At 37.8% G+C, this 25827-nt stretch overlaps 1 non-coding gene across 1 annotated transcript; it reads left to right on the forward strand.

Moving 5' to 3' along the window:
- Positions 1-13463: 13463 nt before the first annotated feature.
- On the forward strand, positions 13464-13570 carry LOC112438523 (U6 spliceosomal RNA). The gene has a single exon (XR_003026938.1). It is a non-coding gene; the product is annotated as a U6 spliceosomal RNA (small nuclear RNA).
- The last annotated feature ends 12257 nt before the right edge of the window (positions 13571-25827 follow it).

A 25827-nucleotide genomic window follows, 5' to 3' on the forward strand; every position in this document is an offset into this window, starting at 1 on the left:
AATCCATGTTCCACATCAGCCCCTGCAGCCCCAGACACCAGGCCCACTACAACTGAATCTGGTTCCAGGTGAACCCCAGCAATAGTATAACACAGTCTTTGTGGTGTGTAAACTACTGTTATCTTAAGTAGAAATACTAAATAATGAACCAATTCAAAATAATAAGTACAATTTTTCCAACATAGAGAATACAATGAGATATAAAAGAAAACAACAAATAATTAAAAAGTGGGGGGATGATATTAAAGTGTAGAGTTTCCATTAGTTTTATTTGTGTGTGTGTGTGTGTGTGTGTGTGTGTGTGTTTAGACAATAAGTGGTAAGTTGTCATCAATTTAAAATGATGGGATACAAGATATTTGCAAGCTTCAAGGTAACCTCAAATTGAAAAATAAACAGTTGATACATAAGAAAACAAACAGCAAAAATGTATATTATACCACCATACAAAATCACCTTCACTAAAAGAAAGACAGGAAGAAAGAAAAGAAGAGGAAGCTTCAAAACAACAGAAAACAAATGAAAAATGGCAGAAGTAAACCCTTACTATCAATAATAACACTAAATGTAAATTGACTAAACTCTCCAAAAACATAGACTGGATGAATGGATAAAAAACAAGACCCTATCATCTGTTGACAAAAAGAAACACACTTTACTTATAAAGCTTTACATAGATTTAAAATAAAAGAATGGAAAAAGATATTTCATGGCAATTGAAACAAAAAGAAATGCAGGAGTAAGTATATTTATATCAGGCAAAATTTACTTCAAGACAAAAATTGTAAGAAGAGATAAATAAGGTCATTATATAATGATGAACAGGTCAATTCAGCAAAAAAACTAATTGGAAATATATATGCATTCGATAATAGAGCACCTAGATATATAAAGCAAACATTATTAGAGCTAAAGAGAGGGATAGACACCACTACAACAATAGCTGGAGACCTCAACATCCCACTTTCAGCATTGGACTGATCTTCCAGAAAGAAAATTTGAAAGATATATCACACTTAATTTGGACTATAGAACAAATAGATGTAATAGATACTTACAGAACATTTTTTTCAATGGCTGCAGAATACACATTCTTCTTCTCAGTAGGGGGATTATTCTCATGGATGGACCATATATTAGGTCACAACAAAACTCTTAAACCATTTCAAAAGTGAAATAATATCAAGCATTTTCTCTGACCACAGTGAAATAAAACTAGAAATCGAGCACAAGAGGAATTTTGAAAACTATGCAAACACTTGGAAATTAAACAACACACTCTTGAATGATGAATGGGTCATAAAGAAATTAAGATGAAAATTTTTAAAACTATTGAAACAAATGAAAATGGAAACACAACATACCAAAACCACTGCATCAGATATAGTGAAAGCAGTATAAAGAGGAATACTTATTGCTATAAGTGCCTACATCAAAAAAGTAGAAAAACTTCAAAATAATAACAATGTATTTCAAAGTATTAAAAATGCAAGAACAAACCAAAACAAAAATTAGTAGAAGAAAAGAAATAATAAAGATTGAGCAGAAACAAATGAAATAGAAATAAAGAAAACAATACAAAAATCAATAGAATGAATAGTTGGTTTTTTTGAATTGATAAACAAAATGTATAGAATGTATTCTAATGAAGAAGAAAAGACCCAAATAAGTATAATCAGAGATGGAAAGGAAACATTACAACTTACACTACAGCAATTTAAGAAATCATTAGTGGCTACTATGAGCAACTATATGTCAGTACATTTGAAAATCTAGAGGAAATGGATAAATTCCTAGACACGGAGGAGATCTGGCAAGATGGCCGAATAGGAACAGGTCCGATATGCAGCTCCCAGTGAGACCAACACAGAAGGAGGGTGATTTCTGCATTTCCAAATGAGGTACCCAGTTCATTTCACTGGGACTGGTTAGGCAGTGTGTGCAGCGCACGGAAGGTGAGCAGAAGCAGTGTGGGTCATCGCCTCACCCAGGAAGTGCAAGGAGCCAGGGAGCTCCCTCCCCCAGCCAAGGGTAGCCATGAGGGACTGTGCTATCCTGCCCAGGTACAACACTTTTCCCACGGTTTTTGCAATCCACAGATCAGGAGATTCCCTTGTGTGCCTATACCACCAGGGCCCTGGGTTTCAAGCACAAAACTGGGCAGCTGTTTGAGAAGACACCAAGCTAGTGCAGAGTTTTTATTTTATTTTATTTTTGTAGCCAGTGGTGCCTGGAACCCCTTTGAGGCAGAACCATTCACTCCCCTGGAAAGGGGGCTGAAGCCAGGGAGCCGAGCAGTCTCACTCAGCAGATCCCACTCCCATGGAGGCCAGCAAGCTAAGAAACGCTGGCTTGAAATTCTCACCGCCAGCACAGCAGTCTGAAGTTGACCTGGAATGATTGAGCTTGGTGGCAGGAGGGGCGTTCATCATTACTGAGGCTTTAGTAGGTGGTTTTCCCCTGGCAGTGCTAAGTAGGCCTGTTGGTTTGGATTGGGTGGAATTCACCACGGCATGGCAAAGCAGCTGTGGCCAGACTGCCTCTCTAGAGTCCTTCTTCATGAGTAGGATATCTCTAAAAGAAAGGCAAGAGCCCCAGGCAGGTGCTTTTAGATAAAACTCCCATCTCCCTGGGACAGAGCACCTGGGGGAATGGGCAGCTGTGGGTGCAGTTTCCGTGGACTTAAACATTCTTGCCTGCTGGCTCTGAAGAGAGAATCTGATCCTGACAAGACTCTCCCAGCATAACACTCAAGCTCTGCTAAGGGACAGACTTCCTCCCCAAGTGGGTCCCAGACCCCTGTGTCTCCTGAATGGGAGAGACCTCCCAACAGAGATTGACAGACACCTCATACAAGAGAGCTCTGGCTGCATCAGGTCAGTTCCCCTCTGGGACAAAGCTTCCAGAGGAAGAAGCAGGCAGCAATCTTTGCTGTCCTGCAGCCTCCACTGGTGATACCCAAGCAAACAGGGTCTACAGTGGACCCCCAGCAAACTTCAACAGACCTGCAGAAGAGGGGCCTGACTGTTAGAAGAAAAACTAACAAGCAGAAAGCAACAACATCAACATCAACAAAAAGAACCCCCACATAAACATCCTATCCAAAGGTCATCAGCCTCAATGACCAAAGGTAAATAAATCCATGAAGATGAGGAAAGACCAGTGCAAAAATGCTAATTCCAAAAACCACAATGACTCTTCTCCTCCAAATGATCGCAACTCCTCTCCAACAAGGGCACAAAACTGAACAGAGAATGAGATTGATGAATTGACAGAAGTAGGCTTCACAGGTGGGTAATAACAAACTCCTTTGAGCTAAAGGAGCATGTCCTAACCAACACAAGCTGAGAACCTTCATACAAGATTACAGTAACTGCTAACTAAACAAACCAGTTTAGAGAGGAACACAAATGACCTGATGGAGCTGAAAAACAGAGCACAAGAACTTCATAAAGCATACACAAGTATCAATAGCCGAATTCATCAAGCAGAAGAAAGTATATCAGAGATTGAAGATCAACTTACTGAAGTAAGGCATGAAGACAAGATTAGAGAAAAAAGAATAAAAAGGAACAAACCAAGCCTCCAAAAAATATGAAACTATGAGAAAAGATGAAACTTACGATTGATGTATATACCTGAAAGTGATGGGTAGAATGGAACCAAGTTGGAAACACACTTCAGGGTATTACCCAGGAGAACTTCCTCAACCTAGCAAGATAGGCCAACATTCAAATTCAGAAAATACAGAGAAAACCATTAAGACTTCTAGAGAAGAGCAACTCCAAGACACATAATCATCAGATTCTCCAAGGTTTAAATGAAAGAAAAAATGTTAAGGGCAGCCAGAGAGATAGGTCAGGTTACCTACAAAGGGAAGCCCATCAGACTAACAGTGGATCTCTCTGCAGAAACCCTACAAGCCAGAAGAGAGTTGGGGCCAATATTCAACATTCTTAAAGAAAAGAAATCAACCCAGAATTTCATATCCAGTCAAACTAAGCTTCATAAGCAAAGAAGAAATAAAATCCTTTCCAGAAAAGCAAATAGCAAGATATTTTTGTTTCTACCATACCTGTCTTACAAAGAGCTCTTGAAAGAAGCACTAAATATGAAAAGGAAAAACCAGTACCTGCCACTGCAAAAACACACCGAAATATAAAGACCAATGACACTATGAAGAAACTGCTTCAACTAATGTGCAAAATAAGCAGCTAGCATCATGATGACAGGATGAAATTCACACATAACAATATTAACCTTAAATGTAAATGGGTTAAATGCCCCAATTAAAAGACACGGACTGGCAAATTAGATAAAGAGTCAAGACCAATCGATGTGCTGTATTCAGGAGACATATATCACCTGCAAAGACACACATAGGCTCAAAATAAAGGGATGGAGGAATAGGAATTTTACCATACGAATGGAAAGCAAAAAAAAAAAAAGCAGGGTTTGCAATCATGGTCTCTGATAAAACAAACTTTAAACCAACAAAGATCAAAAAAGACAAAGAAGGGCATTATATAATGGTAAAGGCATCAATTCAACAAGAAGAGCTAAGTATCCTAAATATATATGCACTTAATACATGAGCACCCAGATTTGTAAAACAAGTTCTTACAGACCTACAAACAGAGTTAGACTCCCACATAATAACAGTGGAAGACTTTAACACCCCACTGTCAATATTAGATCAATGAGACAGAAAATTAACAAGGATATTCAGGACTTGAACCCAGCTCTGGATCAAGTGGACCTAATAGACAAATACAGAACTCTCCACCCCCAAGTAAACAGAATACACATTCTTCTCAGTGCCACATAGCATGTAGTTTAAAATCGACCACATAATTGAAATTGAAACACTCATTAGCAAATGCAAAAAAAAAAAAAAAAAGGAAATCATAACAAACAGTCCCTCAGACCACATGTAATCAAATTAGAACTCAGGATTAAGAAACTCACCCAAAACCACAAAATTACAAAAAAACTGAACAATCTGCTCCTGAATGACTAAGGGGCAAATAATGAAATTAAAGTCGAAATAAAAAAGTTCTCTGAAAGCAATGAGAACAAAAACACAATGTACCAGAATCTCTGGGACACAGCTAAAGCCATGTTAAGAGGAAAACTTATAGCACTAAATGCCCACATCAGAAGGCTGGAAAGACCTAAAATCAACACCCTATCATGACATTAAAAGAAGTAGAAAAGCAAGAGCAAACAAATTCAAAAGCTAGCAGAAGACAAGAAATAACTAAGATCAGAGCAGAACTGCAGGAGATGAAGACAGGAAAAACCCTTCAAAAAATTCATGAATCCAGGAGCAGGTTTTTTTTAAAAAGGTTAACAAAATAGATGGACCACTAGTTAGACTAATGAAAAAGAAAAGAGAAGAATCAAATAGACACAATAAAAAATGATAAAAGGGACATCATCAGTGATCCCACAGAAATACAGCCTAGCATCAGAGAATACTATAAACACCTCTACACAAACAAACCAGAAAATCGAGGAGAAATGGATAAATTCCTGGACACATACACCCTCCCAAGACTAAACCAGGAAGAAGTCGAATCCCTGAAGAGACCAATAAAAAGTTCTAAAATTGAGGCAGTAATTAATAGCCTACCAACCAAAAAAAGCCCAGGACCAGACAGATTCACAGCCAAATTATACTAAAGAGGAGCTGTATCATTCCTTCTGAAATTATTCCAAACAACAGAAAAAGAGGAAATCCTCCCTAACTCCTTTTATGAGGCCAGCATCATCTGGATACTAAAACCTGGAAGAGACACAACAACAACAAAATATTTCAGGCCAATATCTCTGATGAACATCGATGTGAAACTCCTCAGTAAAATACTGGCAAACTAATCCAGCAGCACACCAAAAAGCTGATCCACCATGATCAAGTCGGCTTCATCCCTGGGATGCAAGGCTGGTTCAACATACACAAATCAATAAACATAATCCATCACATAAACAGAACCTATGACAAAAACCACATGATTATCTCAATAGATGTAGAAAAGGTCTTTGATAAAAATTCAACACCTTTTCATGCTAAAATCTCTCAATGAACTAGGCATTGATGGAACATATCTCAAAATAATAAGACCTATTTATAACGAACACATAGCCAATATCATATTAAATGGGCAAAAGCTAGAAGCATTCCCTTTGAAATCCAGCAGTAGAAAAGGATGCCCTCCCACACCACTCCTATTCAACATGGTACTGGAAGTTCTGGCCAGGGCAATCAGGCAAGAGAAAAAAATAAGGGGTATTCAAATAGGAAGAGAGGAAGTCAAATTGTCTATGTTTGCAGATGACATGATTGTATATTTCAAAAACCCCGTCATCGCAGCCCCAGAACTCCTTTAGCTGATAAACAACTTTAGCAAAGTCTCAGGATACAAAATCAATATGCAAAAATCACAAGCATTCCTATACATTAGGAATAGACAAACAGAGAGCCAAATCATGAGTGAACTCTCATTCACAATTGCTACAAAGAGAATAAAACACCTAGGAATACAATTTATAAGGGCGGTGAAGGACCTCCTCTAGGAGAACTACAAACCACTGCTTAAGGAAATAAGAGAGGACACAAACAAATGAAAAGAATTTCATGCTGGTGTATAGAAAGAATCAATATTTCGAAAATGGCCATACTGCCCAAAGTGATTTATAGATTTAATGCCATTCCCATGAAACTATCATTGGCTTTCTTTGCAGAATCAGAAAAAACGACCTTAAATTTCATATGGAAACAAAAATGAGCCTGTATAGCCAAGACAATCCTAAGCAAAAAGAGCAAGTCTGGAGGCATCATGCTACCTGACTTCAAACTATACTACAAGGCTACAGTAACCAAAACAGCATGGTACTGGTCCAAAGCAGATATATAGACCAATGGAACAGAACATAGGCCTCAGAAATAACACCACACATCTACAACCATCTGATCTTCAACAAACCTGACAAAAACAGCAATGTTTATTTAATAAACAGTGCTGGAAAAACTGCCTAGCTATATGCAGAAAATTGAAAATAGATCCCTTCCTTACAACTTATACAAAAATTAACTTAAGGCAGATTAAACACTTAAATGTAAAACCTAAAACTATAAAAACCCTAGAAGAAAACCTAAGCAATACCATTGAGGACATAGGCATGGGCAAGGACTTAATTACTAAAACACAAAAAGCAATTACAACAAAAGCCAAAACTGACAAATGGGGTCTTATTAAACTAAAAAGCTTCCGTAAAGCAAAAGAAACTGTCAGCAGAGTGAACAGGCAACCTATAGAATAGGATAAAAGTTTTGCAGTCTATCCATCTGACAAAAGGTTAATATCCAGAATCTACAAGGAATTTAAACATATTTATAAGAAACAAACAAACAAACAAACAACCCCATCAAAAAGTGGGCAAAGGATATGAACATACACTTCTCAAAAGAAAACATTTATGTGGCCAGAAAACATATAAAAAAGGCTAATCATCACTGGTCATTAGAGAAATGCAAATCAAAACCACAATGAGATACAATCTCACATCAGATAGAATGGTGATCATTAAAAAGTAAGGAAACAGCTGGGCGTGGTGGCTCAGGCCTGTAATCCCAGCACTTTGGGAGGCCAAGGTTGGCCGATCATGAGTTCAGGAGTTCAAGACCAGCCTGGCCAACATGGTGAAACCCCACCTATACTAAAAATACGAAAAAATTAGCTGGGCATGGTGGTGTATTCCTGAAATCTCAGCTACTCGGGAGGCTGAGGCAGGAAAATTGCTTGAACCAGGACCCGGGAGGCAGAGGTTGTAGTGAGCCGAGATCATGCCACTGCATTTCAGCTTGGGCTACACAGTGAGACTCTATCTCAAAAAAATAATAATAATAAATTAAATAAATAAAAGAAGGAAACAACAGATCTTGGTGAGGCTGTGGAGAAAAAGAATGCCTTTACACTCTTGGTGGGAGTATAGATTAGTTCAACCATTGTGGAAGACAGTGTGGTGATTTCTCAAGGATCTAGGACCAGAAATACCATTTGACCCAGCAATTCCATCACTGGATATATACCCAAAGGATTATAAATCATCTTACTTTAAAGACACATCCACACGTATGTTTGTTGCAGTACTATTTACAATAGCAAAGACTTGGAACAAACCCAGATGCCCATCAATGATAGACTGGATAAAGAAAATGTGGCACATATGCACCATGAAATACTATGCAGTCATGAAAAAAACCAAACACCACATGTTCTCACTCATAAGTGGGAGTTGAACAATGAGAACACATGGACACAGGGAGAGGAGCATCACACACTGGGGCCTGTTGGGGGTGTGGGACAAGTGGAGGGAGAGCCTTAGTACAAATTCCTAATGCACACAGGGCTTAAAACCTAGATGATGCATTGATAGGTGCAGCAAACCACTATGGCACATATATACCTATGTAACAAACCTGCACGTTCTGCATATGTATCACAGTATTTAAAAAAAATTCCTAGACACATACAGCCTATCAATATTGAACCATGAAGAAATACTTAACTTGAACAGACCAATAGCAAGTTATAAGATGGAAGCCATTCTAAAATGTCCCCTAGCAAACAAAGCTGGTGATCCTATAGCTTCACTGCTCAATTGAATTGTACCAAGCATTTAAGGAAGAACTAGTAGTAATCATACTCAAAATGTTCTGAAAAAATAGGAATACTTTCACCCTCAGTCTGAAAGGCCAGTGTAACCCCAATACCAAAAGTAAACAATGACTTATCTAGAAGACACTGCAGGCCAATATCATTGATGAATACTGATGCAAAAATCTTCAGCAAGATACTAGTAAAACGAATATATTAAAGTGATCAGTTATTATGATCCAGTAGGATTTATCCCATTGATAAAAGGATGGTTCAACGTATGCAAAACAATCAATATGATACCTCACCTCATGTCACAGAATGAAGAAGAAAAAGTTATATACTCCTTTCAATTGAGTCTGAAAAAGCATTTGTTAAAATCCAAAATACCTTCATGATTAAAAAACTTTCACAAAAGTATGTATAGAAAAACATACATCAGGAAAATAAAAACCATATATGAAAACCCACAGCTAGTATCATACTTAATGGGGAAAAACTGAAAGTCTTGCTAGAACAACAACAGACAGGTATAAATGGCATCTACAATGGAAAAGAAGAAGTCAAAGTATCCTCGTTTGCAGAAGATATAACCTTATATTTGAAAAAACCTAAAGACCCCACAAGAAAACTATTAGAACTGAAACAATTTCAGTAAAGTTGCAGGATACAACGTCAACATAAAAAATTAGTAGCATTTCTATATGCCAACAGTGAACAATGTGAGAAAGAAACAAAAGAGTAATCTAATTTAGACTCACCTAAAATTAAATACCTAGGAATTAACTTAATCAAATAAGTGAAAGATCTCTATAATAAAAACTATAAAAAACTGATGAAAATAATTTAAAAGGACACCGAAAAATGGAAAAATATTTTATCTTTATGTTTTGGAAGAATATTGTTAAAATGTCCATCTACCAAAAGCAATCTACAGATGCAATGCAATCCCTATGAAAATACCAATGACATTATTCAGGGAAATATAATAGCAAAAACAATCCTGAAGCTTCCATGGAATCACAAAAGTCCCAGAATGGTCAAAGCTATCCTGAGCAAAAAAAAAAAAAAAAAAAAAAAAAAAAAGAAAAAGAAAAACTGGAGGACTCTCATTACCTGATTTCAAACTCTACTATAGAGCTACAGTAACCAAAACAACATGGAACTGGCATATAAATAGGTACACAGAATAATGGAACAGAATAGAACCCAGAAACAAATCCATACACCTAGAGTTAACTCTTTTTCAAGAAAGTTGCCGGGAACATACATTGCAAAAAGACAGTCTCGCCATAAATGATGCTGGGAAAACTGGATATCTATGTGCAGAAGAATTAAAATAGACCCCTATCTCTTGACATATGTGAAAATTAAGCAAAATATTATTAGACCTGATATTTGATATATCAAAAATCAAAATATTATTAGACCTGATATTTGATAGCATGACAGTGTGACTATAGTCAATAATTATGTAATTGTCCATTTAAAAATAACTAAAGGAGTACAATTGGATTGTTTGCAACACAGAGGATAAATATTTGAGGTGATGAATATCTCATTTAGCGGGAAGTGATTATTACTTTTTTCATGCCTATATCCAAGCATCCTATGTACCCTATAAATATATACACCAATATTTACCCACAAAACTTAAAAAATTAAAAAGAAGAAATAACATTATAAACATTTTCAAATCTGGGGAAATATATAGATGTAACTGAACAATCTCCTATTATGTTCAATCCAAACAAGACTACACCAATCATGTTAACAATCATACTATCAGAAATCAAATGCGAGAGAGAATCATGAAAGGAGGAATAGTTAAAAAATCACACAGAAAGAAATGTTAATATGCTGATTTCTGCACAGAAACCTTAAAAGTCAGTAGCGTTGGATGATACATTCATGATACTGAAAGAAAATCCTGCCAACCAGGAATAATTTACCCCAAAATGCTGTTCCCCACAGGTGAAGAAGAGATAAAGACTTTCTGAGACCAGACATGGTGGCTCATACCTATCATCACAGCACTTTAGGAAGCTGAAGTGGGTGAATTGCTTAAGCCCAGAAATTCAAGACCAGCCTTGGCAACATGACAAAACCCTGTCTTCACAAAAGGAAAACACAGAAAAATTTACTGCACATGGTGGAGCATGATTGTAGTCCCAGCTATTCAGGATGCTGAGGTGGGAAGATCACCTGAGCCTGGGAGGTTAATGATGCAGTAAGCTGTGATTGCACCACTACACTCCAGCCTGGATGACAGAGTGAGACCTTGTTCAAAAAAAAAAAAAAAAATCTCTGAGACAAAACCTAGTTAGGTCATTCCCACTATACCTGCCTTGGAGGAAATGCTAAAGGGAGTTCTTCAGGCTGAAAGAAATAGAAACTACTGAGAAACTTTAAAGCATGAAAGTATAAGACTCATGGGTAAAAGTAAGTATATAATCAAATTCAGAATACTCTAATACTGCAATGGTCTGTGTAAATCATTTATATATTTAGTGTGAAGGTTAAAAATACACAATTATTAGAAAAATAATAGCTACAGTAATTTGTAAGAGATACACAATATAGATATAAATTGTGACATCAAAAAGAAAACGTGAAAGGAGAGTAAAAGTGTAGTTTTGTATGCTAGTGAAATTCAGTTCTCATTAGCTGAAAATGATCTCTCATAGTATAAATTATTTTATGTTTGCCTCATTGTAACTGCAAAGCAAAATCTATAAGAAGTACAAAAAAGAGAGAAATTAAGGTATTAAAGCGCTACTCCAGAAAATTATCTAATCACAAAGGAAGACAAGAGTACAGAAACAAAATAGCGAAAGATTTATAAAACAACCAGAAAATATTTAATAAAATGGTAGTAGTAAGTCCTTATTATCAATAATTAACTTGAGTTTAAATGGATTAAGTTCTTCAATCAAAAGATACATGGTGGCTGAATGGATTAAAGAAGAAAATAAGAATGCTGCCTACAACAAACTTGCTTCATCTTTAAGGATACACATGTACTGAAAGTGAAGGAATGGAAAACGATTCCATGCAAATCAAAACAAAAAGAGATCAAAGATAGCTATACCCACATCAAATAAAATAGACTTTAAGTAAAAAAGATTAAAAAGATACAAAGTACATCATTATATAATGACATAATTCATATAATTCATCAAGAAAATGTAACAATTGTAAATATGTATGCCCACAACATCAGAGAACCAATATATATAAAGCTGACATTAGTAGATCTAAAGGATGAAACAGGCTGCAATAAAATAATAGTAGGGGACTTCAATACCCCACTTTTAAGAGATGGACAGATAGTGGCCAGGTGGAGTGGCTCACGCCTGTAATCGCAGCACTTTGGGAGGCCAGTGTGAGCAGATCACCTGAAGTCAGGAGTTCTAGACCAGCCTGGCCAACATGTAAAAACCCCATTTCTCCCAAAAAATACAAAAAACAAAACAAAACAAAACAAAAACTAGCTGGGCATGGTGGCACATGCCTGTAGTCCCAGCTACTCAGGAGGCTGAGGCACAAGAATTGCTTGAACCCGGGAGGCAGAGGTTGCAGTGAGCCAAGATCATGTCACAGTACTCCAGCCTAGGTGACAGAGCGAGACTCTGTCTCAAAAAACAAACAAACAAAAAACAAAAAAGAAAAATAAACAAAATGGATGGAAAAACCAAACAGAGAAATCAATATGTAGTCAGCACGCTTGAACTACTCTTTAGACCAAATGAATCTAACAGATATATACAGAAAATTCTATCCAGTTGAAGAATAAAACACATTATTTTCAAATATACATAAAACATTCTCCAGGATAAATGATAAATTATTTATTAGTCCACAAAATAATTTTTTTTCTCTTATCTTTTTTTTTTTTTTGAGACTGAGTCTTGCTCTGTTGCCCAGTCTGGAGTGCAGTGGCGTGATCTCTGCCTACTGCAAGCTCCACCTCCGGGGTTCACGCCATTCTCCTGTCTCAGCCTCCTGAGTAGCTGGGACTACAGGCGCCCGCCACCATGCCCGGCTAATTTTTTGTGTTTTTTTTAGAGATGGGGTTTCACCGTGTTAGCCAGGATGGTCTCGATCTCCTGACTTCGTGATCCGCCCGCCTCGGCATCCCAAAGTGCTGGGATTACAGGCCCAAGCCACCGCGCCCGGCAACGTGCTTCCGAACAACCGATCTATCAAGGTAGAAATTAAAAGAGAAACTTAAAAATATCTTGAATCGGCGGGGTGCGGTGGCTCACGCCTGTAATCCCAGCACTTGGGAAGGCCGAGGCGGGCAGATCACAAGGTCAGGAGATCGAGACCATCCTGGCTAACACGGTGAAACCCCGTCTCTACTAAAAATACAAAAAATTAGCCGGGCGTGGTGGCAAGCGCCTGTAGTCCCAGCTACTCGGGAGGCTGAAGCGGGAGAATGGCGTGAACCTGGGAGGCGGAGCTTGCAGTGAGCAGAAATCGCGCCACTGCACTCCAGCCTGGGTGACAGAGCGAGACTCTGTCTCAGGATATATATGTGTGTGTGTGTATGTATGTATGTATGTATATATATATATATATATATATATATATATATCGAGACAAAGAAAACTTAAAGGGCCATATACCAAAACTTTCAAAGGGCTGCAAACGGTGTTCTAAGATAATTTATAGCAATAAATTTCTACATTAAAAGATAGCTTAAATAAACCAGCTAACATTACATGTGAAGGAACTAGAAACAGAAGAAAAAACTACTCTCAAAGTTAGTAGAAGGAAGGAAATAAAGAATACAGCAGAGTGCTCACTTCAGCAGCACATATACTAAAATAGAAACGATACAGAGAACGTTAGCATGAGCCCTGTGCAAGCATGACATGCAAATTTTTGAAGTGTTCCATATTTTAAAAAAGAACAGAGCAGAAATAAATTAGAGGCTGGAGAAAATATAAAAGATGAACAAAATTAAGAGTTTGTTTTTTGAAAAGACAAACAAAATCAACAAACATTTAGCTAGACTAAAAAAATGAGAGAAGATTCAAATAAAATTAGAAAAGAAAGAGGAGACATTACAGTGGATCCCACAGCAATACAAAGAATCATAAGAGAATATTATGAATAATTTTACATCAACAAATTGAATAATCTAGAAGAAATGTGTAAATTCCTAGAAACATACAGCCTACCAAGACTGAATCATGAAGAAAAAGAAAACCCAAATAGAGCAATAATGAGTAAGGGGATTGAATTGATTGTAGTTTCCAATTAATATAACTCCCTTATATTAGGGTTTGGAGGCAAGGGTATACATAAGCTTGGAGGTGAATGTAAAGCTGATGGAATGATGGAATAATTACATATGCATATAATCCCTGAGAATGGCTCTTTCCCAATTGAAGGATTCTGCCATCCCACACTATCATCAAAATTTGAAACTCTCATCTTATATGGCAGAAATCTCATAAGTTTTGAAGAAAATAAGATGGGAGTGATTTGTTTTCTAGTGCTTTACTCTCTAGTGGTCTCCTTTTCTTAAGCTAAGGACTAAAAAGAAGTTTGAACAAGAAGTCCCATTTCCTCTAGTAATAACTGTGAGAGGAATCTTTATTGAGCTTAGCTTCACAGATTCCTGCCCACCATGATTTGTTGCATGGAGTGCAATACACTTTCTCATGTTTCAGAAAAGGCCTGCTGTTTATCTAAAAAGTAAAACATGAGGTGTTGGCTAACAGGTTAGCAGGGTTCTTGTGTTTGGGATTGGGTGAAGCCCTAGTAGAGGATGCTAAATAGAATGTCTTTGTGAGTGTCTAATAAGAACATGATTACATCTCACAGGATGCTAATATATGCAGGTTTGGGCTCCTAATAATCTGTCACAATAACCAAAGCAATAGGAATACAAATATAATAGCAAATACCAACCAGTGTTGTAGCAGGACACCGATCAAAATCTGACTCTTTGACTCTATATAAGTGAATTCAGAGCTTCGTTGGAGCTCAGGGAAGAAGGAAGAAAATCCTGAGTTGTTTTAAAAGAGAAATGACTGAGAAAACACTAAAATTGATTTATTGAACTGAAGTTGATTTTATTAAGTTTTTAGCCCATGGCTGATATGGGTACTTTAAGTTGAGTTATGTAAAAATACAAATGCTTTCTACTGAGGAATTTAAGGTTTAACCTTTCAGAAATTTATTGTTTAAGAAAATGTTCTAATTAACAGTATTGCTTTTGCTGCTTATCCTGGGTGCTGTCATACATATTTTTCCCTTTGTGCTAACTTAGCACAGTTATCATCCGCTCATGTTTTAGATAGACACTTTATATAGATTCTGGTTAAGGTCCCCAGATTAACTCCTACGAGCACCCAGTTGTACAAAGAAAATATAACTTTTTCGTTTTCGGCAAAGTGGCCACATTTTATTTTAGAGTCCCAGTTTTCCTCTGGGGAAGATAAAGTGGGGAGAGTAACTGTGAATAATGGCTTCTCAGCCTTTTCTCAGAAGTGTTCCTTATTGTTTCACTGGTCAATTCAAAGTTAAACTCCCTAGTTATATCTGTTTTCCCCTTACTCTCTTCCAGAATCTTGTCTCAATATATGAGAAGGCTTATTATTATTTAAGGTCCTCAACATTTTTATGCATTTATTTAAATTGACAGATTAATTTGTATGTATTTATTATGTGCAGCATGACATTTAAGTATATACATATACTGTAAAATGGTTAAATCCAGGCAATCGACAAATGCATCACCTCACATAGTCAAAGTTTTTGTGGTGAGATCCCTTAACATTAAATTCTTGTGTGTTTTTTAATAATACAATATATCATCACCACTATAGTGACCACGTTGCACAGTAGATCTCTTGAACTTATTTCTTTTATGTAACTATAGCTACGCATTCTTTGGCCACCATCTCTCAAATTCCCACTCCCTGCTAAATACCCCTGCCATTGGTAACCACCATTCTACTCTCAACTTTTTAAGATTCCACATATGAATAAGATCATGTAGTATTTTTCTTTCTGTATTTGGCTTATTTGATTTAAGATAATGCCCTCCAGTTCATCCACATTGTCGCAAAAAACAGGATTGCCATCGTCTTTATGGATGCATAGTATTCTATTGTGTAGTTTTTAAATTTGTGTTTCTGATTGTTCACTGTTGGACTATAGAAATGCTACTGATTTTTGTAAATTAGTTTTGTATCCTCTAACTTAACTGAAATTATCAGTCCTAATAGTTTTTTGTTGAGTCTTTAGGTTTTTTCAAATATAAGATTATATCTTTTGCAAATAAGGAAAATATGACTCCTTTCCTTTCAATTTGTATACCTTTCATTTCATTCTCTTGTCTGATTTTGCAGCTTGAACCTTAAATACTATTTTGAATAACAGTGGTGCAAGTGGGCATCCTTGTGTTCCAGATCTTAGAGGAAAGGCTTTCAGTTTTTCCCCATTCAGGATAACACTAACTGTGGGTCTGTCATATATGCCTTTTATTATGTTGAAGTATATTCCTTCTATACCAAGTTTTTTTAGGGTTTTTATTATAAAAGGGCATTTGATTTTATCAAATGGTTTTTCAGCATCAATTAAAATGATCATATGGTTTTATCCTTCATTTGATATGATGTATTACATTGATTTGCATATGTTGAACCGTTCTGACATCCTGAGAATAAATCCCTCTTCCTAGTGATAATCTAACTAACGTATTTTGAATTCCACTTGCTCATATTTTGTTGAAGATTTTTGCATCAATATTCATCGGTGATATTGGCCTGTAATTTCCTTTATTCCATGTGTCCTTGGTTTCTGTATCAGGATAACATTGGCTTATAGAATGAGTTTGGAAGTATTCTCTCCTCTATTTCTTGGAATGGTTTGAGTACAATTGGTATTAGTTCTTTAAATGTTTGGTAGAATTCAGCAGTTAAGTCATTTGTTCCTGGGCTTCTCTTTACTCAAAAACTTATTATTATGGCTTTGATCTTGTTACTTGTTGTTGGTCTTTTCAGGTTTTGGATTTCTTTCTTGTTCAATCTAGATATGTTGTATGTGTCTAGAAATTTGTCAATTTCTTCTAGGTTTTCAAATTTATTGGCTTATAGTAGCCACTAATGATTGGTTCATAGTAGCCACTAGTGATTTTTGAATTTCTGCAGTATCTGCTGTAATGTCTCCTTTTTCATGTCTGATTTTATTTACTTGGATCTTCTTTCTTTTTTTCTTTGTTAATCTGGCTAAAGATTTTTCAATTTTGTTTAGCTTTTTTAAAAAACAAACTTTTTGTTTCATTGATGTTTTGTATTTTTTCATTTAATTTTATTTATTTCTGCTCTGATATTTATTACTTCTTTTCTTCTACTAACTTCATATTTTGTTTGCTCTTGCTTTTCTAGTTCTTTAAGATGTATCACTAAATTGCTACTTGAAGTTTTTCTTTTTTTGATGTTGCCACTTATAGCTATAAATTTTCATCTTAATACAACTTTTGCTGTATCCCATAGATTTTGGTATATTTTATTTCCATTATCATTTCCTTTAATAATTTTTTCATTTTTTTTCTGAATTCCCTCATTGATGCCCTGGTAATTCAGGAGCATATTGTTTAATTTTTATGTATTTTCATAGTTTTCAAAGTTGCTCTTCTTATTAATTTCTAGTTTTATTCCGTTGTGGTCAGAGAATATGCTTAATATTATTTCACTTTTAAAAAATGTTTTAAGACTTGTTTTATAACCTAACATATGGTCTATCCTTGAGAATGATTAATGTGTTGAGGCAAAGAATGTGTATTTTGTAGCCATTGCATGAAATATCTGTAAATCATTAGATCCATTTGTTCTATAGTTCAAATGAAGTCTGATATTTCTTTGTACATTTTTTTGTCTGAAAGATCTGTCCAGTGCTGAAAGTGAGGCATTGAAGTCTCTAGCTATTATTGTATTATTGTATTGGACTCTATATTTCTCTTTAGCTCTAATTATATTTTGCTCGATTTTCACATATCTGGGCGCTTCAGTGTTGGGTGTGTTACCAGCGATGGGTCTGCAACTGGTGGCATTTCCACAGCAATTCCAGCCCTTGTCTTCTTAGAAAAAAGAGTTCAACTGAGAGATGGAGGCAAATTTTAAAGCAGAGGCAGAATTTTGTTAAAAGAAGCAAAGTACATTTGGAAGACGGCCAAGAGAGGAACTTGAGAGATCAAGTGCCATACTCAGTCTGTGGCTTGGGATTTTTATATCCTGTCTTGGTTCCAGGTTTTCTTTTCTATTCCTTTGATTTATCCCTCCCTTGGGCTGGGATATTTCTTTGATTCATGAACAGTGACCTGTCATCAATTTCGAGGGGCCACATGTGCAGTGTGTTTACTGAGGTTGTGCCCATGCTCACTTGGGGCATTTCTTTTACTGATCGAGTGCCCCCAGAGGAAGGCCATATACCAGTCAAACTCGGTCATTTTGCCCCCTACTGTGCATATTTAAGACCTTATCAAGGAATTGTGGTTTGCTGGCTCCAGATATCTCCTATCCTTTGGGAACTTCTCTACCGCTTAGTGCCAGTCGTGGCCACTTATCATTTCAGAGAAACAGTTTTATGATTGCCTAACCATCATCTGATGAGTGCCTACATTTCTGGGGCCCTCACTTATTATCCCAGAGGAAGAAGTTGTATAATCACCTGATTATCAGCCAGTGAGTGCCTGCCATTTTGGCAGGGCCCTCTCCCACTCTGCTCATATCTGTATAACTACCTACTCTAACATTCTGCCTTCAAAAGTCTGAGACCCAATTCTTTGGGATAATGGGTGAAGGTCAGTCTTCTGTAACTGCTTCTTGCTGACAGAGGGGCAGTGTTTGGCCCATGGGTCTCAGACTCTTGCTAGTTGTCAGGGAAGGGTGGCTCCATAGGCCAGCAACAATGGTGCCCAACCAGGTTCAATGAACACAGGTAGGGTTTTGCCTCTGTCATATTCCGCTGATGGGCAATCCAGTGGTCCCCTATAGAAGGCTGACTCGTGAGTATTGAGAGGACAGTATCCTTTACTTATCCTTCACTGATGATCTTCTGGAGCTTGACAGCTTGAATGCAAGAGGAGAAAAATTGGGTTATTAGATTGAGAAGATATGGACCAAAAAGGAGCAAAAGTAATAGAATGAAAAGATGGCCTAAAAAGGGAAAAGTCCAGAAAAACCATTTCAGGTTCCTTCTTAATTTCTCATAAATTGTTCTCATAAATGGGAGGCTTGATTTTTGAGTTGTCTGATGCTGTCTTGCATTTTTCCTAATTGATTTACCCAGAAACAACATTTTTCATCTAAGGTTAAACAAATTCTTCCCTGTGCTACCATTAACATATATGGCTCTTGGCATTTCTAGAGGACCATGGCTGTGAAAGAGTCAATTTTTTCTTGCATGGCTGCTAAGGTTTTAGCCATGGCATCAATACTGTTGGCTATTTCTGTTGAGAGTTGGCTATAGGTTTAGGAGGCATGTGTGACTCCAGCAATTTCTGCTCCTGTACTGGCTGTGATGTCGAGTCCCACAAGAAGTGGAATTAATTGGATAGCCCTCCTCAACCTGGGCAAGATGGAATGCCCATGGATTGGTATTGGAAGGGAGTGATTTCCAGGAGCTATGAAGATGTCCAGGGATACATAGCATATAGTATAAGTTCCAGTTCATTCAGTGGGGAGGCATTGGTGAACTGAATGACCAACAATATGAAAGACTTCTCAGGTTTTAAGACAAATAGAGATGTCAAAACCAAATAAGGGGGTAAAAGTAGGTATAGAAAATCCTGAGGTTGCTGACTTGCTCAGATTGATGGTGGATATGGTCATGACCGCCAAGATTTGGGTGCATGAGGTGTGGCTCTGATTAGCTCCCTTGTTTCTATTCTCCCAAAAAAGAGAATTTTGAGTTTGTTCCAATAGAACCCATTCTTCTGTAGCACTGAGATTGGCAATTTGCATACATGGGTGTAATCAGTAGGATGGAACCAGAAATTTTGAGTACTGCATGTGTTTGGGCATTCCCGACAAAACTGAGTGGATTTATCTTGCAGTGTCCCTTGAGGAAAGGTAATACTTGGAGGTTTGGGAAATACTGGTTGATGTTGGACCTGGCTGTGGGGGTATGTTTGGTAGATCTGTTGGCTAGAGTCTATGGTGATAGTGACATTATAGACTGTACTGGGAAGAGCATTTACATCCATTCCATTTTCCTTTTTGATTATGACACAAATAGGGGCTGCCCCCACTAAGGTGATATTAGTAAAGAGGGGCTCAAAAATGGGAGACTTCTCACAGGTATCAGGGAAATCTTGCTTTACTTTTGTAAGAAGCCTATTTGAAGACCTGATTATTCCTTTTAGATTATGATGCCATTGATACAAATTGTGTAGTTCTGCCTCTATTCTCATCCAATCTCTGGGCGACACAGGATAAGTTATCTCTGGTGTTTTAGAAGAAGAGCTAGTGCATAACCAGCAGTTGTTGGAGTAAGGAAATTCTGTGCTTTGAAGCAACTGTAGTGCTTTTTCCAATTAAGAAAAATCAAGATGGTACTGTGCTGCTAGTAAAGAGGTGAAAATGAGAATTAGCAGGAGTGGGCCCATTGTGCCATAATGAGATTGTGAAAAAGAGAAATTAGTAACAAATCAAGTTGTAAAGGGAATTGCCCGAAAGTAAGTTAAGGTGAAGAAAAATTAGCAACAAAGTAGTTTCTATTGGGACTTTGGGGGGGCATACAGGTTAGGGTTAAAATAAGGTGAATAAGTGATGCTATTGCAAACAGTATTCCTAATATTGGAATTATATTACTTTGAGGTGAAAGGATCTGCGGAGGCATTGGTTATCTTTCCATCTAAAGAGGAATTTCAGATCCTTCAATTGTTCACAATGTATTCTGGAGTTGAAGTCGTTGGATTCAGTTCCAGTGTTTAAGGGCCTTTCCAATACTTCACTCAGGTGTAGTGTATCCAGCTGCTAATCTCTGTTACTTTAATGGCTGTGAGGGTAGAAATAGAAAATGCAACAGTAAAGGGTCTCTCTTTGACTGGAGTTAGTTGGGAATTTGGGGTTCTATTCTTCCAAGCTTTGAGGAGAACCAGTGAGTTTGGAGGATATAGAGGTGGAGATTTTTTCTCTTCTAATTTTGTGTTTGTTTTTAACCCATATTCCTGGAGGGCTTGATGGAGGTCTGCTAGAAAAGAGACATACTGGTTGATTTTAGCAGTTTCTTCATCTAGCAGTAAGTCAGAATACAGGAATGGCCTAACATATAAGGCCTTGAAGGGGCTTAATTGCAAAGGGGTCTGAGAGGCAACACAAATCTGAAGGAGAACTAAAGGTAAGAGGTCCACCCATGTCTGTACTGTTTCCTGACAGAGTTTATTGAGGATGTGTTTGAGGGTTTAGCTAGTTCTTTTCAGGTTCCCTGAAGATGGTGGTCTCCAGGCAAAGTGAAGGTACCCTTTTATGCCTAGGCAGAACTGACCTGCTGATTCGTTTGGGAAATTAAGGATGGACCATCGTCTATTTGCGGTGACCTAGGAAGCCCGAATTGGGGAATGAGTTCCCTTAGGAGGAATTAGCTGCCTCTTGTGTCTTTTCAGTCCTTGTGGGATAGGCCTGTACCCATCCTGTGAAGGTGTCTACACAGACCAAGAAGTACTTATGCCCACAGCATGTGGTGAGCTGAGTATAGTGCAACTGCCAGTCCTCCCCAGGGTATGTACCTGTCCTTTGGGTTGGACTTGGGGGCTCCCTCTTTGGGGATTACTTATGATGCACAAGTTGAAAGGTTGACAAACATGTTGAATAGTTTTGTTTATTCTCTTCCTATCTACTTGATATAGTTTGGATCTGTGTCTTAACCAAATATCATGTCAAATTGTTGCAGGTGAGGCCTGGTGGGAGGTCGTTGAATTATGGGGGTGGATCCTTCATGAATTGTTTAGCATCATCCTCTTGGTGGTGTTCTTGTGAAAGGTAGCTAGCCTTTTTGTACAGCCTGTAGAAGTATGAGACAATTAAACTTCTTTTCTTTATAAATTACCCAGTCTCAGGCATTTCTTCACAGCAATGCAAGAATGGAATAATACACTACTAAACATTAATTTACATATTTGCCGTAGATTGTCCTTTTCAACGTGGCAGGAGTTGTGTGAACTCGTGATGACCTTCTACCCTTGGGAGGCCCTTGGTAGATGGAGAAGTTCCCCAAGTTTGTACCATTTATTGGTTTCTTTTTGATACCTACGTTGGGTGGTTCAATTTATTTCTTCCTGAGTATATTGGAGAGGGGATAATTCAGTGGGGAGCAATGGGAGTAAGGCCCCAGGTAAGTATCCTTTGAGACAGCTGCCTCTTTAGTTTGGGGTTGGTCATCCTATTTTCTTGTGCAGTTTCATTGGAGCCCCTCTGGTGTCTCTCACAGGGTACTACTGCCACCTCCTGGGTCAAGTGAACAGCATCTAGTAGATCTAAGATTTGGGATCTGTACTGCCCTTGTCAACGTGATGAGTTCCACTAGTTGTGCTGAGGTCCCCACGGGACAGAGCTTTTATCACTATGACTTGGGAAAGGGACACTATAAAGTACCCTGCATGTCTAGCTCTATTCCAGATAAAACTACTCCCATCTGAAAATCATATTTTGTTTGGATTGTCCAGAAGCTGATCCTCTAAGTCCTCCAAGCTGGCATAAATTTGGTTAAGTATTTCACAGCATAAATGTGCCAGGTTATTGTTTCCTGGTAGTGGAAGTAAGGTTGGCTGAGTTGAGGATGGAGTACCGCTAAACTCTTACCTGTGGGTTTTCTAGTAACAGGCCCTGGTACTTCAACAGTTTGTTGTCAGTGAACCATTGTGGCCCTTTTATGTTCAATAAGGGGCCTGTATGGTGTGATGGCAGGATCTGGATTAACTGTCCCATGGTGATTTTGAGGGCCTCCTAGTATGGGAGCCCTGCTGCACTCACTATCTTGAGGCAGTGTGGTCACCCTCATGCAACTGGGTCTAGGTTCGTTGAAAAGGTACCTACTGGAGATTTGATTAGCCCTATGGTTTGAATTAGGACTCCTAAGGCTACAACTTGTCTTTCAGTAACAAAAAGCTGAAATGGTTTGGTTAGTTTGGGTGGTCCAAGGGCTAGAACTTGTGAGAGGGCAGTTTTTAGCTGCCTAAAAGCTTGCTCCTGATATTTTCCCCAGAAAAGCGAGTTTCTATTAGTCATTTTTTTTTAAGTCTGATTAAGGACTTAGCAATTCTATCATACCCCAGTATCCAAAGTCTGCAATATCCTGTGATTCCCAGAAAGGCCTGAAGTAGCTTTTGGGTGGTTGGGGTAGGTATTTTAAGGATGACCTATATTCATTCTGGGGAGAATTTAGGATCTCCACAGGTCAGGATTATCCCCAGGCATTGGACCTCTTGTCTTAGTAGTTGTGACTTGGATAGTTGGACACTTCATACCCTCTGGGTATTTAACCTCTTGTCTTAGTAGTTGTGACTTGGACACTTGGACACTTCATACCCTCTGCCTGCAAGGAAATTTAGTGTTTGAACTAGATGCTGGATTCCCAGCTCATTCGTAGATTACTAGGTTAATAGGCTATTTACATAATCTATTATGCAGATTAACAGGTTATTTATGTAACATAGGAGAAAGGCAGTCTAGGCCACAAGGCCTGCAACTCTTAGATGAGTACTAGTACTGGACTAGGCCCAGAGAGAGTAGACTAGTGGGGCATGCAACCTACTGAGACACCAGCTGGGGCAACTAACAGAGTGCTGGCATCACCCATCCCCTGAAACTAGGCTGCAAAGCATGGGTCCAAAAGAGACCCCATTCTTCCACTTGTAGGGAGGAGAGAAAAGAGTGGTGAGAAGTTTGTCTTACATCTTAAATGCCAGCTAAGCCAAAGCAGCATAGGGCACTTCTCAGAGTTGTGGGGCCCTGTTCCAGGCCCTAGCTTCCAGATGACATTTTAGACATGCCCGAGCCAACTTCGTACTTTATGCTCAAGATTGCTATAGCGATTTGACATCTTTTGTGATACTGTAAGAATTTTAGAATTACTTTTTCTAAATTTGTGAAAAATGTAATTGGTATTTTGATAATGATTAAATTGAATCTATAGATTGCTTTCAGTAGTATTGATATTTTAACAATATTCTTATTTTTTCTTTTTTTTGTACCTCATGTTCTAGGGTACATGTGCACAACGTGCAGGTTTGATACATAGGTATATAGTTGCCATGTTGGTTCGCTGCACCCATCAACTCGTCATTTACATTAGGTATTTCTCCTAATGCTGTTCCTCCCCCAGCCACCCACCCCACGACAGGCCTCAGTGTGTGATGTTCCCCACCCTGTATCCAAGTGATCTCATGATTCAATTCCCACCTATGAGTGAGAACATGTGGTGTTTCGTTTTCTGTCCTTGCGATAGTTTGCTCAGAATGATGGTTCCAGCTTCATCCATGTCCCTGCAAAGGACATGAACTCATCCTTTTCTATGGCTGCATAGTATTCCATGGTGTATATGTGCCACATTTTCTTAATTCAGTCTATCATTGATGGACATTTGGGTTGGTTCCAAGTCTTTGCTATTGTGAATAGTGCTGCAATAAACATATGTTTGCATGTGTCTTTATAGTAGCATGACTTATAATCCTTTGGGTATATACGCAGTAATGGGATTGCTGGGTCAAATGGTAATTCTAGTTCTAAATCCTTGAGGAATCACCACACTGTCTTCCACAATGGTTGAACAAATTTACACTCCCACCAGCAGTGTAAAAGCATTCCTATTTCTCCACATCCTCTCCAGCATCTGTTGCTTCCTGACTTTTTAATGATTGCTATTCTAACTGGCGTGAGATGGTATCTCATTGTGGTTTTGATTTGCATTTCTCTGATGACCAGTGATGATGAGTATTTTCTCATGTCTGTTGGCTGCATAGATGTCTTCTTTAGAGAAGTGTCTGTTCATATCCTTTGCTCACTTTTTGATAGGGTTGTTTGTTTTTTTTCTTGTAAATTTGTTTGAGTTCTTTGTAGATTCTGGATATTAGCCTTTTGTCAGATGGGTAGATTGCAAAAATTTTCTCCCATTCTGTAGGTTGCCTGTTCACTCTGATGGTAGTTTCTTTTGCTGTGCAGAAGCTCTTTAGTTTAATTAGATCCCATTTGTCAATTTTGGCTTTTGTTGCCATTGCTTTTGGTGTTTTAGACATGAAGTCCTTGCCCATGCCTATGTCCTGAGTGGTATTGCCTAGGTTTTCTTCTAGGGTTTTTATGGTTTTAGGTCTAACATTTAAGTCTTTAATCCATCTTGAATTAATTTTTGTATAAGGTGTAAGGAAGGGATCCAGTTTCAGCTTTCTACATCTGGCTAGCCAGTTTTCCCAGCACCATTTATTAAATAGGGAATCCTTTCCCAATTTCTTGTTTTTGTCAAGTTTGTAAAAGATCCGATGGTTGTAGATGTGTGGTATTATTTCTGAGGGCTCTGCTCTGTTCCATTGGTCTATATCTCTATTTTGGTACAAGTACCATCCTGTTTTGGTTACTGTAACCTTTTAGTGTAGGTTGAAGTCAGCTAGTGTGATGCCTCCAGCTTTGTTCTTTTGGCTTAGGATTGACTTGGCAACGCAGGCTCTTTTTTGGATCCATATGAACTTTAAAGTAGTTTTTTCCAATTCTGTAAAGAAAGTCATTGGTAGCTTGATGGGGATGGCATTGAATCCATAAATTACTTTGAGCAGTATATCTATTTTCACAATATTGATTCTTCCTATCCATGAGCATGGAATGTTCTTCCATTTGTTTGTGTCCTCTTTTATTTCGTTGAGCAGTGGTTTGTAGTTCTCCTTGAAGAGGTCCTTCACATTTCTTGTAAGTTGAATTCCCAGGTATTTTATTCTCTTTGTAGCAAATGTGAATGGGAGTTCACTGATTATTTGACTCTCTGTTTGTTGGTTAATTGTGTATAGGAATGCTTGTGATTTTTGCACATTGATTTTGTATCCTGACACTTTGCTGAAGCTGCTTATCAGCTTCAATTAAGGAGATTTTGGGCTGAGACGATGGGGTTTTCTAAATATACAATGATGTCATCTGCAAACAGAGACAATTTGACTTCCTCT

The sequence above is a fragment of the Pan paniscus genome, chromosome X (assembly GCF_029289425.2).
Source record: "Pan paniscus chromosome X, NHGRI_mPanPan1-v2.0_pri, whole genome shotgun sequence".
NCBI lineage: Eukaryota > Metazoa > Chordata > Mammalia > Primates > Hominidae > Pan > Pan paniscus.